The 13587-nt window shown below is 31.0% G+C and overlaps 1 pseudogene; it reads right to left on the minus strand.

Moving 5' to 3' along the window:
• Positions 1 to 9397: 9397 nt before the first annotated feature.
• On the minus strand, positions 9398 to 11117 carry LOC149057937 (uncharacterized; annotated as a pseudogene).
• Positions 11118 to 13587: the final 2470 nt, after the last annotated feature.

Below are 13587 nucleotides of genomic sequence, written 5' to 3' on the forward strand. Positions count from 1 at the left end.
CAGTGCATGTAAATATTCGAATAATAAATTACGTTAATATGGATAATATGTGAATATCTTTTGAAAAAAAAAAATTACAAACAAACGTACTGCAATAATTTACAGCTAAATATGTACATCAGTTAGGTGTATCGCATGATATTATTTAAAAATAAATTTTATAACTTTTCTACAGAATTTATTAAATTTATACATGTTTTACAAACCAACAATTTAAAATATTATATACAGTATATAACTAGTATATATAGTATCATATTAACATTTAATATATTTTATAGATTTTATGTATTATGCGAACTATTCAGAACTTTGTTCACCGTACAATATATTTAAATACTTGAACAATTTCGCATAACTATCGTACTATCGTACTGAATCAGTAACTATGACAAATGTCTTAATGTGTTATTTTAAAATTGAGCGTCAGGAAATAACATTATTTTCAAAGCTTAAAGTGGTTCATATAATTATTAATTTATAAACATATTACTATGCACGAAAAAGCTAATCAATTACGATATTACGAAGGTATAATATGTACTAAATAATTACATTTATTAAATGGTTTTTTTTTTGGTTTTTGTCAGTTTTGAAATAGTGAATTACCTAGGATACAACATTATTATCGCTTTTATACGTTAAAAACATTATAAATTGTATACATATCATGCAAGTGTAATATAATATTATGTTCCGGATTATTGATGTGAATTATATGCCATGGAAAAATTGGAAAGTGGCCTTACATCTGTTATTTATGACCAAAGCAAACGTGTTTTGCGGTTAATTATGTTTTCATGTGCACTTTTTGAACGGTTATTATTACTAAGAATTTAGATTTTTATAAAATAATATATAAATTATTAGTATACACTATACATCACTCTATAATATGCATATATTCATAATATGTATAATATTATTTAACTTTGTTATTATATTGCTTTTTTTTCAATTTCTATCGTATGAGCGCGTCCAATTTGTGTGTATGTGTGATTGTGTGTGCATAACATTATACGAGCTTGATGTGAATTATAATTACGTAAAAACTGTAAGAGACACGCCGAACCCATTTTGGAAATTTAACGACCCGAGGCGACGGATAAAAGCGATACTATTCTCGTGTATATTATATTGGGTCGTAAAAAAATTTATAAAATGTGTTTAAAAAAAAAACATACTTATCCAAGCTCGTTTACGACGTTTATTATGTATATTTTATGATAATTCAGTTATACGGGTGTCCGTTGGTCGTCGGTGCACCGATATATACGGTTGACTTTTACGACCAATAATTACGAACGGAGCGATAAATTCGGTCGACGTCGTTGAACGGGTCATAATTCAATTCGGATTTCTACACCTTTTAGATGTGTATAACTGTATGTATAACTGTATGTACTTTTGTATTCGCATTTTTTTCTGGTAAGACCGAAAAATAATTGGCTTCCGTATGTTTTAAAAGTACACACTTACATGCATGATAGCTATAATAATAGACTGAAATATAGTATAGGTATAAGTATATTTTATTTCATTTTCCCGTCATACAATATCAACTAAATATGTACATTTTCACGAAAAGGGACGAATAGACGCGAAGCCAATGACGAGAAAGTATAGATATATTATAGTAGCAAAGTATATTTTGATAATTCCTAATCTCTGATTGGAGGAAAATTTTTTAATGATTATGATATTAAGAACTATTAAAATAAAAACCCTATAGTGGAATACATTAAATATTTAAATATAGATCCCGTTAACTATAAACTATATTAACTGTACATTAGTCGCATAATTAACTAACTTGTATTTTGATAAGGTTCCAAGCTTTTACATTTTCTAGAGTGAATGTTGACTATACACAGAACGACAAAACCCCAACAATAGCGTATAATTATTATATATTACGTATAGGAATTGACGTTTTATCCCGTGGAAGCAATGATTATTTATTGATAAATACCTAACAATAACTATTATATAATATATTGCTTTTTAAAGTTACCCAAAAACCAAAAAATGCGTTTAACATGTGGTAAATGGTATAAATAATAAATAAATTAGAAAAAAATATACATCCTAACACGAAAAGAGTTTCGCAAATCGAAAAAATATAATATACACAAACACACGCACGCACAGCCAAGGGCGCATAAACGATTCGTCACGGATTTCGTTGTTTTTTTTGTATAAGTAATGATAATACCTAAATACTTTAATAATACTTTTTATAACAATTTATAAATTCATTTTATTATTGAACTGTTACTATACAGCCTACAGATAGTAGGTAGTTATATTATGGTTGAGTTGAATAATTGGGACACGTTCTGGCTTCTGACAAAATATTTAATATTACATACGATGCATATTTCAATTTTATATTTATTTTTACCCCAACATGCGTGATTTAGAGCATGATGATTTTCATTTCCAAAATGCGGATTTATATGGATAGGATAAAAATTTCCTAAGATCATTCAAAACCAGAATAAATTATATTACAACTATGTAATACTTAAGATAACTTAGTTTGCATTCATATAGCCACACTGTTGTTTCTATACAGGTATGATATTAATTTTAAAATAGTTTAAGATATTAACTAATGTATATTAATCTGGGTGTAAAATACTTTTATAAAAAAAATTTTTTGTTAACCAACCCACCCAGAAAAAGGCCGGCAATCCTTGATATTTTCATAACAAAAATACCCAATGGTCTATCCACCACAGTAACCAACTTAGATTAGATGACATCTGTTCTAACCATTTATCCATCCTCTTCACAATTGATATAGCTCCTCTTAACAAACCCGAAAAATCTAGTCTTATTCAAGGCCAAATGGATTGGGAAAAATTCAAATTATCTCTTGACAACCAAATAAACCTATAAGTTAGATTTAAATCCACTGACGATATTGACGATGCCGTAAACCATCTAACGAAATCAATACAAAATTCAGCCTGGTCCTCCTCCTCTCCACTTCTCACCAAAAATCAAGTTAGGAGCCCCTACCTTTACATATTAAAACCCTATAGTCTCAGAAAAACGAACAGCCCGCTCTACATGATAAAGAACAAAATACTCCTCTGATAAATTCAAATTCAACAATCTAACGAATAAACAATAAACTGAAAAGACTATTGGACTCAAAAAGAACAGAAAACTTAACTAGGCTTCTCGTTTCTCTATCAACTACTGATTATTCTCTGTGACAAACTGCAAAGAAAATACTTCGCTCCCAACCTCATGTTCCTCCTCTGAAAAAATGGGTCATGGGACATCACTGAAAAATCAAATGTATATTCCAAGGTATCCGGTGAATTGGTCGCGAACAATTGATCGATGGTGAATTGGTCTCCGGTGAATTGATCGCGGACGAATTGGCCGTGAATACAATTGGTTGCCAGGATAATTGATCATCAAACGAACATTTTAAGTTTTTAGTTATTTTATTATAATATTAGGTATATTTCCGAGTTTTATGTTTTTAAAGTTTCTCACAGTTTAAAATTATAATAAATAAATAAATAATAATAATAATAATAATAATAATATTAATAATTATAGGTACATTTTAATTTATTTAAAGTTAATTTTATTTAAAGTTGGAGTTGAAAATTATGGGCTATTCCTTTTAAAAAGTCTAATCTACTCCTGGTATGATAGTCATCACATATTTTTATAATTTTTTCTGCATGCTCTTTGTACTTCCGTTTAACACAAAAACATAAAACTCGGAAATATACCTAATATTATAATAAAATAACTAAAAAACTAAAAATGTTCGTTTGACGATCAATTATCCTGGCGACCAATTGTATTCTCGACCAATTCGCCGGCGATCAAATGTTCGCGACCTATATTCAACGCGATTCATATTTCAATCACTTTTTCTCTACTTTTCAAACACACATTAATATATGCCCAAATTGAATTAAAATAGTAAACCACTCCATATCTTGCGCGTTACCTATGACCCTTCCTCCTAATCATATTCACCACAGCGAAGTTGCACATGCAATACGTCAATCTCCTCGTCACAAACCCTAGGTTACGACTTAATAACATCTGAAGTGGCAATAAAGGAACATACGAGTTTTGACTGTGGACATTAAAGTTAAAATTTTCATTTTACCCTACATTACATCTGCCGTATTCTTGGTAATTGGTACCTACTCGTACATTGAGTCTTCTAGGTTTGGCAAGTCAAATTTTAATGAAAAAAATATAAATCTCTGCAAACCTATTTCAGGACATATTTACAGAAGCTTCGTCAACTCAATGGTCAACGGTTCAAAAGTCGTCTCCTCTGCAACAGCATGTGGGCATGCTTGATTGTGTTACACAAGTCGGTGTCAGCATCAAGTATACCATTAATATTAATCATTATTACGATTTTTACCAGGCCTTTCGAAACACACTCCTTCAACTGTCCTGTCATGTTGACGTTTGTAACCCGAGCAACGACGCACTGTTGCTCATTTTTCCGTCGAAGCCCATTAAGCCAGAAAACACGTGTTTGCACAGACGAGCGCTTTTACGTGTGTGTTGCGTGACAGATCAAAAAGCTGTTCGGACAACTGACGCTAAAAGGATTGCTAATAATAATGATAAGCCGAGGGTCATGTGGACGCGATGTGTTCGTCGGCTGTGTGGGTAGGGAAATTAGCACCACTCCAAAGTGCGTATCGCGTTTGATGTGACAGTGCGCCAGGACCCGTTTTACAGGAGGAATCACCTTTAATTTTGTGCATTAATTTTCAAAGTTTATTTTTTTCCTCATTTCTCTTTCTGTTATGCCACATGTCAACCCTTCGCCGTACATTTCAAGTAAATTTCACACTATGGAATATTATTATATAATATAAAATACGACACTGCAGGCTTAAGAGCAGATTGTACAATTCCAAACTTAAGCTTAATATCTATACATATTATTTAGAAACTTCCATTATAATGTGTGTGTGTTTTAAGAGTAAATACTAAAAGGTCTTATAATTTAAGTAAAGGGCAAAATTATGTTTTCATTTTTATTACTGCCACCAATCAAACCTATATTCTAGTGGAAAATACTGCAGCCAACGATTAGGTAGTATATCGTACTATCTAAAATCATAAATTTACAAAAATAAATATTTGTTATTAGTCGTTAGGATTTTACTGATACAGATAATACATATAAATAAAAAAAAAGTAGTCCAGACCTCATTTATAGACGAGTTAATTTTCATACGCAGCAATTTGGGTAGTCCTGAATAGTACGTAAGTACCTATCATTATATTCCATTATTCAACTATACAGGGGTTCAAAATTATTATATTATCAAACTAGTGATAAATTAAAGAAAACATCGGGTATGAATAGTTACGAAACAATTTTGTTTTTGTTATTATAATATAATTCCAAATTGAATCATCTAAATTAATGCGTTATTGTCTAGGTGACGCGATTAGAAAAATATATTAAGAATGATGCCAACGACGAAGCTTTGCATGGGGAGATAAGGTTGTTCGGTCAGTTCAATATTATCACTTAGTTATAAAATAAAATTTTAGTATTTTATTTTGAAAGTATTGAAGTTAAGGAAATATGTCAACTTTGTTTTAGTTTTAATTGTTGTTATACATGTGTAAAGACGTTCTGTAGTCTAATAATTTAGCGAAGATCTAAATACTGACCTGGACGTATGTAACTAAAATGATATCATACACCTATTCACATACATAATATTATAATAGTTTCAACAATTAAATACGTATCTATACTACCTACATATGGAACGATTTCAGTGGCAGCATATAGTTTTATATCTCTCAGCTATTATAAATCCTGCAGTGCAGATATTATATAGTGGTTTACACTAACACTGATCCTCTCAGCCGCGTTACACGACCGCAATCTCTGTGTTGTCAAAGTCACATTGTCTAAATTAAATTCAGAACTGTCGTCGTGTGCATTATGCACTCATAAACACACACACGTGGTATAATATTCTCGGTTGAGTTGTTGATTTATCTCATATATAATATGTGTGTATTAAATTATATTATACCTACGTCATTATATTTTAATATAATATATATATATATGTGTGCATTCAAGCAGCGTGTGTACACTTACCGCTACAGATTTAATATACGCTACCTCTGGTAGAAATAAGTCAACCTGATAATAATATAGTTATTTGTCTAACAAAAGTAATTCGCCACTTGCAGGTCGATGTTTTATAAGGCCTATACACGCACATTTGATTACGTGTACGAGATACGTTGCTCCGGAAGAACATATACTGTACATGCATATTGCATACACATAACACATCACATAAGAATATTATATATCACGTATGTAAAATGTGGATATATATAAATATAATATAATATGTATTATGTATATTAAGCAGATTCTCGTTGAATTTTAATGTGCTATTGAAACTTATATACAACCCATTAGAATTATTATGACGATAATACAATAACTTTCACAGAGAAATTGTATAAGTTAAAATGTGTAACTAGTAAGGTTTTAAAATTTAGTTAAAAAATCAAAAAAATGTATTATAAATTTAAATTTATGAATATATTATACTTTTAAACCAAAAAGTTGATGAAAATTCTGATTAGCATTCAAATTATTTAAAGTTTAAACACTATGTAAAATAATCTTATTCAATTATACATGATAATTAATGGGTAAGACAAGTTGAGAAACTGACGTAGGTCAAAAATGAAATAATATATATTCGCAAGCAAGCTAACTATACCCATTACATTTTTAATTGCTTAAATAATGTTTATATGAAAAAATATATATAATTTATTGATATAAATTATGAATATAATGTGATAGAGTAGGGTTTCAGTTACCCCTTCGAACACCAATCGGTAGATGGGTAGGTGCTAGGTACTATTAAAATTTGATAATCACCAGAGCTCGTAAGTTTATGCATTTGCATATCAATCTTTCTAAGTTGTATTAAATGCTAGATAACATAGCAATCCATTTCAAGGTACCACGGTTAAATACGTGAAGACTTATTTTGCAGATTTGGAGGTTTTCTAGCTACTTGCATTTTCATTTTTATTCATTTTATTATATTAATATGTATTTTTTATGGAAATACAATGAAATAATCTACATTTGTCGAAAAAAATAACGCGATCATATATATTTTTTCATTTCAATTGCGACATAAAAAAATAAAATATAATTATAAAATAACGAATGGATAGTGCATGTTATATTTAAAAAAAATTTTATGATTTTTTTCGTAAACATTTTTTAAGTTCATAATTTAATATATTTAGTGCATATAAACGTTTATTTTTTAACTTCTCAAGGCATATTTTGCCAATTTTGGGTGGCATGAACTTACGAAATTTGATAATCATCATACTGATTTTTTTATAGTTCGGCGCCACTGGTTATAAATATATTATAGTACATTTTTAGTACATTAATACACAATTTTAAATAGACTAGATAATAGGTACAAAAGTAGATAGAACATTACGTGATAATAACATAATATAGTGTTTATTGTGTATTTCATTACCTATTATTTTTGGTTTCAGTAACGGTTTCAGCTATATCGTCATGATATATAACCTAACACAACCATGATAGTTTATCAGCCAGGTGGGCCATGGCCCACCCTGCGAGTCGTACTGTATCTGTTGTATATATTGTTATCTGATAATTTTTAGATTATGAGCGGAGTGATGAATGTATTGATTTTACAATGATGTGTGTTTTTTTTTTTTTTTTTGTGTCTGTAATAACTAGTCGAAATAATGCTTCAATTTCAAACTTTGAGGGTCATTTCCGATGGAAAATAGAATATCCTTGGTGCATTATAGACGTCAAAAGTAAACATTTTATAATTGTTTTCAAAAAAATCGAGAAAAACAAAAAAAAAAATGACAGAAAAACGGGAATTTTTACGCAAAACTAGTTTTCGACCAAATCGATTTTTTATATGGTTATAATTCAAAAACTAATAACTGTAAATACTTGAAATTTTCACCAAATGTTTATGTTAGTGTTATCTATACACAGTTTAATTTTCAAAAAATTTTGATTTTTTTAAAGATATTAAATTTATAGACCACTGAAATTTTCGATTTTTTGAGAATTTTTTTTTGAAGGGTCGATAAAATTGTTTTGGCCCAATCAAAATACTTGAAAATTTAATACAAAGTTTCTCATAAGTTATTCTTATAGTGATTAAAAAATTATATGAATACGTAGGCAGAATTTTTTTTTATTAGCATTTGAAGTTAAAATATTGACAAAACTTCGTGAAAACCATGAATATTTACAAATTATTTTGTAGTTAAAAATTCATAAAATTGTTTGTATTTATATCTAAGGTTAAAAAATTCAACAATAAGTTTTCCATAAGTTTTTCTTCAAATAACTATAGAGAAAATTTGAAGCGTCAATATAGGAAAAATATTTTGAGCGCTTGAGTTGTTTTAAATTTTTATGAAATCGCGTACCTAACGATAACGATTTATTCTCAAACCAGGTATATGTATATCTATGATAATATAAGGTATTATGATGTATGGTAACTACATGCAATGTTTTGGAAAAATTGATTAACCATGCCTTATGCAAAATGCATCCCAATTGAAAAATAAAATATTTGTTTCAAAATAGAATATATGACAATATTTAAATATAATATATCCTAGACTGATAAATCGTCTCCGTTCAAAATCGTTTTTCGTATACAATGAGACCTATCATTGAATTCAAATTTAACCTTCCCTAGTCAGAGGTCCACCCCATCCCCTAATATACAGCAGAGCTTATGAGTTTCATCCACTTACCGGCTTTTTTTTCATGAAACTTAAATAATACAATTACAAATTACAATTTTCAAAAATTTGAATTGATTTAATATTTTAAAGTATCTCTTGAAGTACCTTAATCATAATTGAATTGGCCCACCCTGTCAAAAAGGTCTGCGCACGCCTATGTGTATAATATTGGTGTCGTCTTCTTCTCGGCGTTTGACTATTAGTAGTTTTCTTATAATGTTAACCTAATATTATTTATAATTTATATATTATAGAGAAGTATGTAGCACAAATACACAATATTTTATTGACGTTACAATTCCGTTTGATTGTAAAATGTAAGTGTGTAAAAATCAAATAATTACAGTGGTTACACGAGACTGAAACCACTGTTGTCACCTCCTTGACTTTTTTTTTGCATTAAAACGCACATAATGCTATTTAATATTGTATTGCGTACATAAATACCAACTGTGATGTGATGTGTGCAAGTAGGCACGCTCCAGCTCCAGTGGCGGCGACGGCAGGTGATGAATAGGGTGGCGTGCCTATGAATCATTACAATATTAGCCGTTTAACACGCGGCACGTCACTCGGTCTGAACCCCGTGAAATGACATACCGCAAACAAGAGAACCATCCAAAAAGGGGTCGTCGTCACCACCGTCACTGTTGTGTGTACGACGGAGACCTGAAAGGACGTGCTAAAATATCGGTGACATTATCTGGCAAATAGTAAAAAATAAAAATTATAACGATAAAAACCAAAAATACAATTATGACAGCTTACGGGTGCACAGTTTAACACACCGGGATTCGAATGCAATCTTGAAACGTTTATCTGCCACAATCTTTTATTCATTATAATGTCTTCGTTGTCATTGTCGTCGTTGTGGCCTTTCCACTCACAACCCCTATAGGCTATAATACTACATAAACGTTTTAATATTAAACTGCTTAGGCTCGATATTATGGAAGAATAATAGTGATATAATACATACATACATACAGTACATTTTATTTTTTATTTTAAGTATACATAATGCGTACACGAACAAAACTGTGTTATTGACTTATTGTTGACGGTTGGTCGTGTGATATATGCACAACGAATTGAAACGTGCACGCGTAAATAATATTATATTACAATATTAAATATATTATTATAATAAAAGTATCTATTATGATTGAATACTTGAGAATAACAATCGAAGTACGTATTGTAATCTTTATTAATCGCGTTATACGAACACATCCGTAATTTATTTAAAAATTACATTTTAAATAGATGCAATAAAAACATCATAATCGTAGTATTTTGAAAAAAGACAATTAGATAGATACATCGTAAATTATTGCTAGTGACTTTAACTCTACACCATTAAATCGTATATATATATATATATATATATATAATGCTAGTAAAATAATATATACCTGATTTATAATCATTGCTTCATTGTCTGGTTAAATGACCACGGTAATAGTATAGTATCTGCACGTGATACCGGTATGTAACATTCGTCACCGTTTCAAATTCACATTTTGTGTAACTACCTACTATTTATATTTTAAACACTTTAGTTTTGGTATATGATGTATTTTTTTCGATTTTTACACGTTGCAGGACATGAATAATGTCAAACAGTAAACATTTGATTGATAAAATAAAATAATAATGATAATATTAATAATATAATATTTTAACTCTAAGCAGTAACGTGTACCGTGTGATATAGGTACGAATAACATAATAACATAATGAATAGCATAAACCGAGACTTATCTCCGATGTACGGACAAAAACGCCTCGAATTTGACGATATTTGGGCGTGACAATAACTCGGCCTAGTTTTCGCCTCCAATTTAGGACGTCTTGCTTCTGCAGCAACCTGCACTGGTTCGTAACTTTCCACGGGAGCACAAGTTCGGCAACGGAGACGTTGATGACTTTTTCAGGACGGCGACGACGACATCGCGGTCGTGCATTACGGAAACGAAAAGGTTCTTGGGAAATTGGATCTGTGCGGATTCACTGACTTGCCGGCGGCGGAAAATGGCCCGCCATAACCAATTCGCGACCATCGACAAGCACCCGACACGTCCATCGTGTAGCCCGCAAGAATCGACTTCTACCAGATGATATTTTAGGCAAGAGTCACCGAACGAAGATGAAGATATTATTGACGATTGACTGTCACGATAAATTGTCATAACTATACGTCTATATACTATATGGGTTTCGTTTGTAAAATATGTCAGCAGCAGAGGCGACGACGGTCACGTACGCAAATTAAACGGTCGCAGTTTTCGTTTTCTACTGTGGCGATTGACGCGTCCACCGCTCGACGAAACTCGTTTAAAAATAAACATTCGATGATTTTAATTTATGTGTGTTGTAGTGATATAATTATAATATTATTATTACGTGGTAACGGGGAAATATAATATTTATATATATACCTATATATATACCTATATATAGTTATCATTATTGTAATTATTACGTTTCGCTTTTGTGCAGGAGGCCTGTCGCGGTCTGTTTCTCCCATTCCGATATCCATCGTACGAACGGTGTTTGTCCTGATATCCTATATAGACACGCTGCATTGCAGTCATCAATCACTTGGCAGCCTACCCGCGTTTCCTTTGTACTCTTGACTCTTGAGCGTGTGCGCGCCGCGAGGTCATTTATAATTGTTATTTTATATCGTTACGGCCGAGACCATAACATTACTATCATTGTACCTATACAACTATATAAATAATATTACCATACGCGGTGGTGTACACACAATATTATTATCGTGTATACACTCGGAAGCATGCCGGATTCGAGAACCGTTCGCCGCTCCTCCGCTACCGGAAACACCCTTCCCGAACAGCGAACGGTCTCTTTGGCATCCGAAAAAGTTACGGACGACTGCAGGAGCGGCAGTGGTGGTTGATTATCTGTGACGATTAGCCGTGACAACGAGTGTATGGTAAAAGCCGACTCGATCCGCGTCGTTAACGGCGAATTCATATTTCATACACACACACAGAAATCGTCGAGTTGTTTTAGCACAAAAGCGTATTTCAAACTCGATTAACAGCTTGTGCGAGCATATATATACCGAGTTATAATTTATATGTAGTATATAACGTAATTTATAAATACGTATACCACCACGCGCGTTACGCAATGCACAGCACAGTGGTTGCAAAGCAATGTCACACGAGTCATTATATTATATTTTATGCGAGAACAGATCCCTTTGTCGTCGATCGTTCTAGTCTTGCTGTGATGATAGTACGTAATATGTATTTTAATCGTACAGGGAATGTGCGAGACGTTCACGCCCAATCAGTCTCTTGGAAGCGAAACGCTCGCGTGGCGCAATTAAACATTCGACGTATAGATATAGTATTATTTTATTACATATTTATATATATGAGCGTCAAGCACCGACGGCGGCATTAATCCAGACACGTTGAGTTTCGTTTCCTACCTTGTCAAAGGTGACAGGACGAGACACGGTTAGCGCGCCGAGAGACATGGACACGGCATAGTACAAAGGGCACGACCACAAAAGACTTTTTTTTTCTGTTTCCATGCGCGTTTAATCACGAAAGCCCGTCAGCGTGCCACATATATATATATATATATATATATATGCATATGTGTATTGTACGTATGAAGCATACTGGAACGACAATTATTATGCTGTCGTGTCACGTGCAATTTGGAAAAGATTTTAATATTTTATGTACGGCATAATAATATACACCTGCAATCCCGGATTTTAAGGATGGGAGAAGGAAGGAGCTCCTGCCTGGGAGTCAGTTTTTTTTATTTATTTAAATACGAAGAAATATTGTAAAGAATAGTCGTATAACTATAATATTACATATTTTTTTACTTTTAGAAATCACAGATACAGAAATAAACCAAAAACGTTTGTTTTGTACCTATTGTAGAATAGGTGCTGAATATGATACCATATAATATCCCAAGTTCCCCGTATATTTTATAATCAGTGTCCGTTCTGATTGTCTTATTTTTTTTTTTTTTAAATTGAGCATCAACAACAAAGGTTATTGGCTATAAATATTAATATTTTTTTTTACACAAGTATGAAGCATTAACAATAATATATACATAATAACAATAATAATAGTATAAAACAAAATAGATTGATATACGATTAGATAATTAGATATATATTAGATATATTAGATAATTGATTGTTTATACGTTCGATAAAAAAATAAATAAATGTGGTTATTTTATTATTATGATTCCAAATTTTTAAAATGCTACATAATTTTATTGATTAATGATTTTAAAGTTTCCATCCAACTATTATATTATGTATCATCGTATTTTGTAATTTATTATACATCAATATTTAGTTTTTATTTCCAGCAATTTTTTTTTTTTTTTTTTAGTATTGTTTCCTACAGAGATTAGATTTTATTTATATCATCACAAAACTTTGAACTCTTATCCCCAGTCCCAATCGATGCATGTTATTGGTATATCAAGCAGTTTCAGAACATTACGATTCGTTGTCCCCACCATAATTATAAATACAAAGGATATTATAATAATATAATATAATGGTGAAGGTTATATATAAGAATATTAAAATGAAAGCATTAATGGTCTGAACCATTAAAGATAATATTATTATTATGGTAGAAAACGATAGTTATACAATATTATTGGCTAAAAGTTAGTATTATAGTGTCTAAAAACATACTTTTTGTCTTGGAGAATCTT

This window comes from Diuraphis noxia, unplaced genomic scaffold (assembly GCF_037042655.1).
Source record: "Diuraphis noxia isolate RWA-SAM2 unplaced genomic scaffold, SU_Dnox_SAM2 contig0002, whole genome shotgun sequence".
Taxonomy (NCBI): domain Eukaryota; kingdom Metazoa; phylum Arthropoda; class Insecta; order Hemiptera; family Aphididae; genus Diuraphis; species Diuraphis noxia.